Source organism: Archocentrus centrarchus, chromosome 16, assembly GCF_007364275.1.
Source record: "Archocentrus centrarchus isolate MPI-CPG fArcCen1 chromosome 16, fArcCen1, whole genome shotgun sequence".
Taxonomy (NCBI): Eukaryota; Metazoa; Chordata; class Actinopteri; order Cichliformes; family Cichlidae; genus Archocentrus; species Archocentrus centrarchus.
This window is the reverse complement of record NC_044361.1, coordinates 32360340-32365539: the sequence shown is the minus strand read 5'-3', so window position 1 is coordinate 32365539 and position 5200 is coordinate 32360340.

Genomic DNA, 5200 nt, shown 5'->3' with positions numbered 1-5200 from the left:
AAACTCAAAACAAAACTTGCCAGTTTTGGGGGTTAGGTAGAGGGTTAGGGTTAGACTACCGCTCATTTCCATGTCAGATTAGTGGATTGGGCGCTGGGGCGCCCTCACTGTCACGTCAACTTGCTGCGGAGTGAGAGTCATACAGGTTGTGTGTAAGAGGAGGCAAGGGGGAGGGGGGCGAGGCGAGGGACAGACTGATCCCAGGCCACACAACACAAACTGCTTTAAAATAAATTGTATTTCATTCACCCACTGTCCAAAATGAGGAGTCAGATACTTCCACAGCAGCCACAGACATGGTCCTGGAGTCTGATGAGGGGCCATCTACCTCTGCAACCACACAGGCCTCTTCAGAGATGGTCCTGGAGCCATCTACCGTCTCAGCCTCATGTTCCTTGCAGGACTCCTCAGGTGTGTGTGTGTTTTTGCATAAATTTTTACTTTTGTAAACACTATAAATGCTGTAAATTACGGAACCCGGCAAGGGTCATGGGAAAAAAAAGAAAAAAAAGTGGCACTTTTGCGAGATCCCGAGTTACTTTTGCGAGATCTCGCAAAAGTTTTGTGGGATCTCGCAAAACTTTTTAATATTAGGACATACGCTTCGGCGTTAATCTTGATGTGGCAGTGTCAGTGAGATTGAAAGGTTTGGTGAGAGGCTGCCAGCAAAAGTCGCCTTTATTTATAATAATTCAGTTTTGTTACTGTTGGCCGTAACCACGCCAAAACTGTACATGCATGAATGAATGAACCCGGCTGAGTGACTCGCGCTTGTGATGTATGTTATACACTCCTGGCCTGTAGAGGGCAGCATTGAGTTGCCTGCGTTGGTATTGTCCTGTGTATTGATACAGAGCAGGAATGAATAAACAAGATGGAGTTCCGCTATAACATAACACGGTCTCGTGTCGTCCGTCCTAACGCTTCCACACATTAAGTAAACATAACATGGTGTCAGAATAAAGTAAGGAAAAGACAGAGAATATGGAGCAACAGAAGCCGCCGAACAGCCTGCTGTTGGAAGGAAACCTGGCAGAAAACTGGCGTTCGTGGTTACAAAAGTTTGAGCTCTTCCTCGTAGCAAGCGGGATCTCTGAAAAGTCGGAAAAGGTGAAATGTGCAACCTTTCTACATGTGGCTGGAGACGAAGCTTTAAAGGTATTTAATACCATGGACTTTGATGATGATGTAGATCAGGGGTGTCCAAACTACGGCCCGCGGGCCAACTGCGGCCCGCCGTTCATTTTTAATTGGCCCGCAGCAAATTAAAATAAGTATAATACAATATGGCCCAAGCGTCAAATTTCTGCTTGACTGCACTGCACTTTTTTTAACACTAGGTGGAGCTACTATCTTGAACAAGGCAGTTTCTCAACAAAACAAGATAAGTGAAGAAAAATGTCAGGGCAGACAAAAAATGGCGTCTATGAAGAAACGTAAGGTAGCGCGTGAATGCAGAAGATTTCAGACACGGTGGGCAAATGAATACTTTTTTATAGAAGTGAAAGGGAAGTGTGTCTGCTTGATTTGTACTGAGACTGTGGCAGTGATGAAAGAGTATAATTTACGAAGACACTATGAAACCAAACATCAGACGTATGCATCCTACACTGGTGCCGAACGAGAACATAAAGTTAAGCAAATGGCAGCCAGCCTGTTAGCTCAGCAACAGTATTTTTTTCGTGCTAATAAGGCACAAGAAAATGCCACAGTGGCTAGCTACGAGATAGCTCAACTCATTGCACAACACGGGAAACCTTTCTCAGATGGAGACTTCATAAAACAGTGCCTCACTAAAGTTGCAGGAATAATGTGCCCGGAAAAACTGCAGGAATTCAGCAGCGTGAGCATGTCCAGAAACACAGTTGTGCGGCGAATAGAAGACTTGTCTGCTGACTTAAAACATCAAATGTCAGATAAAGCTTGCGCTTTTGATTTTTACTCGATAGCATGTGATGAGAGCACAGATGCCACAGACACCGCACAGCTGTTAATTTTTTTGCGGGGAGTTGATGATAATTTTTGCATCACGGAGGAGCTGCTTGATCTTAGAAGTCTAAAGGGCACAACGACGGGTAAGGACATTTTTGAAGCGGTATCAGATGCAGTTGACAACATGGGACTTAAATGGGACAAGTTGTGTGGAGTTACAACGGATGGAGCCCCAGCTATGACCGGAGAGCGCAAAGGAATGGCCTCTATGGTGTGTGCCAAGGTTAAAGAGAGTGGAGGTGAGGCTGTGAAAATGCATTGTATCATTCACCAAGAAGCCCTCTGCTCCAAGACAGTCCAGCTCGGCGATGTGATGAACACTGTTGTGAAAACGGTAAACATAATTCGAGCACGAGGGCTGTACCACAGAGAATTTCAAGCGTTCCTATCAGACATCGATGCTGAATACGGAGACCTGCTGTACCATTGTGATGTGCGCTGGCTAAGTCGCGGCTCCGTGCTGCAGCGGTTTTATGCCCTGAGGTCGGAAATTGACCAGTTTTTGAAAGAAAAGGACCGCCCGCTTCATGAGCTGAGTGATCCTTTATGGTTGGCCGACCTAGCATTTTTAGTTGATCTTACCGATCATCTTAACTCACTTAACAAGAGCCTACAAGGCAAAGACCAGCTTGTACCACAACTTTATATGCAGATGAAGGCATTCTGCGTGAAACTCCGTCTCTTTGAGGCACAGTTACGCAACTTTAATTTTGCGCACTTCCCCACGCTGTCCGAAATCAAGAGTGCTTTTCCAGCATAGTACCGTGATCGTTTGTTTGTTTGTTTGTTCTGTTTTGTTTTCCCCTCATCTAATTTCATTCTTATGTCACTTAGGTCACTTTTTACACGTCTTTTTTCTTTCTGCACTCAGCAATATGTTTACGTCACTTACAATGCTACAGTTTACTACACTAACATACAGCGCAGATGCACACACACCAACATACAGCGCACATACACACGCACACATCAATATAAAGGGCACACGCCAACATACAGAACATATGTACACACACACACACATCCTTAGTGAGCACACAACAGTCCATCAGTTAGTTTAAATATGAGCACACTCAGATTTGTCTCATGGAATGTGCACGGGGCTGGTTCGAGGGAAAAGAGACTAAAAATTTTTAATCGGTTAAAAGACTTAAAAGCAGATGTTGTTTTTCTACAGGAGACACATGTGTCCAAAACATCTGTGCTCACTCTTTCCTCTCCACAGTTCCCTCACACGTACTCAGCCTGCTATAACTCCAAACAAAGAGGTGTAGCTATATTGATTAACAAGAAGATAAACTTTAACATTAGCAACAGTACAATAGACCCTGAAGGTAGATTTGTAATACTTAATTTATCTATACAGAATACAGATTTATGTATTGCTAGTATATATGGGCCAAATGTTGATGACCCCTCCTTCTTTCATGCTTTGTTCACTTCACTCTCAGATCACTCTGACACCACACTTGTAATAGGAGGAGACTTCAACCTGGTACTTAATGCAGATATTGACAGGCTCAGTACAGCAGTGAGTCAGAGGAACTGGCAGTCTGCAGACATTCTTAAACAGTACATGAAGGATTTTGGACTTTGCGATGCTTGGCGTTCACATCACCCTACTTTGAGAGATTATAGTTATTTCTCACCAGTACACAAATCTCATTCCCGCTTAGATTACTTTTTAGTTAGCAGCTCCATAATGATGGATATCACAGACACTCAGATTCACCCTATCACTATTAGCGATCATGCACCGGTGTCTATGTCTCTGACACAGAAAAGAGTCACACCACCAATCAGGAACTGGAGATTTAATACATCATTACTTAAAGAAGAAGATTTTATTAATTATTTCAAAAAGGAATGGTCAGCATACTTAGAATATAATGATATTCCAGGAATATCACCATGTGTTCTTTGGGAAGCAGGAAAGGCAGTAATGCGGGGCAAAATAATATCTTACTGCTCGCATAGGAAAAATAAAGAAAAAGCACTTGTGTTAGAATTAGAACAAAAAATTAAATCTTTAGAAACTGCCTATGCCACTTCACCACAAGAACATACAATTATCAGCCTGAGGAAACTGAAACTGGAGCTAAATGAAATAATTGATAAAAGGACACAATTTATGTTGCAGAGGCTGCGTTTGGAAAACTTTGAGCATGGAAATAAATCTGGAAAATTCCTGGCCAAGCAATTAAAACTGAATAAAGAAAAAACAGCTATTTTTTCTATTAAAGACTCGACTGGTATTATTACTCATGACCCACAACAAATAAATAACTCTTTCAGAGACTTCTATGAAGCCTTATATTCACCACAGATTAACCCATCTGATACTGAAATTGAAGAATTTCTTAATAATATAAATCTACCAAAACTAAATGACAGCCAGGCTGCAGCTCTGGATTTACCTCTTTCATTGTCTGAACTTAGTGAAGCCCTACAGCATCTCCCAAATAATAAAGCCCCAGGCCCAGATGGTTTTCCAGCCGAGTTTTATAAAGAATTTTGGTCTGAGCTAGCTCCCATTTTTTTCAGAATGGTAACTCAGATTCAGAATGACCACATCTTATCTCCAACCTTAAACTCTGCTAACATTAGCCTGCTTCTTAAACCAGGCAAAGACCCCACACTCCCATCCAGCTACAGGCCAATCTCTCTCATTAATGTAGATCTTAAAATAATTTGCAAAGCCCTTGCCAAAAGATTAGAAAGTATTACTCCATTTATTGTACATCCAGATCAAACAGGCTTTATCAAGGGTCGGCACTCAGCCAATAATACACGTCGACTGATAAATATAATAGACTATTGTTCTATTAACAAATTAGAGACGACAATCGTGTCTTTAGATGCAGAGAAGGCATTTGATCGGGTAAATTGGAAATTCTTACTAGCAGTTCTGCAAAAATTTGGATTCGGTTCATCCTTTGTAAACTGGATCAGAACACTACACAGCTCTCCGAATGCGCGTGTTAGGACAAATGATCTCATTTCACAAAGTTTCAGTCTGCAGAGGGGCACTAGGCAGGGCTGCCCACTCTCTCCCTCTCTTTTTGTAATTTTCATTGAGCCGCTAGCAGCAGCAATCCGTCAAAATGCAAATATTAAAGGGATTCAAACTGAAAATATGAACCATAAACTTAGCCTTTATGCTGATGATGTATTACTTTTCCTTGGGAATTCACAAGGCTCTCTTTTG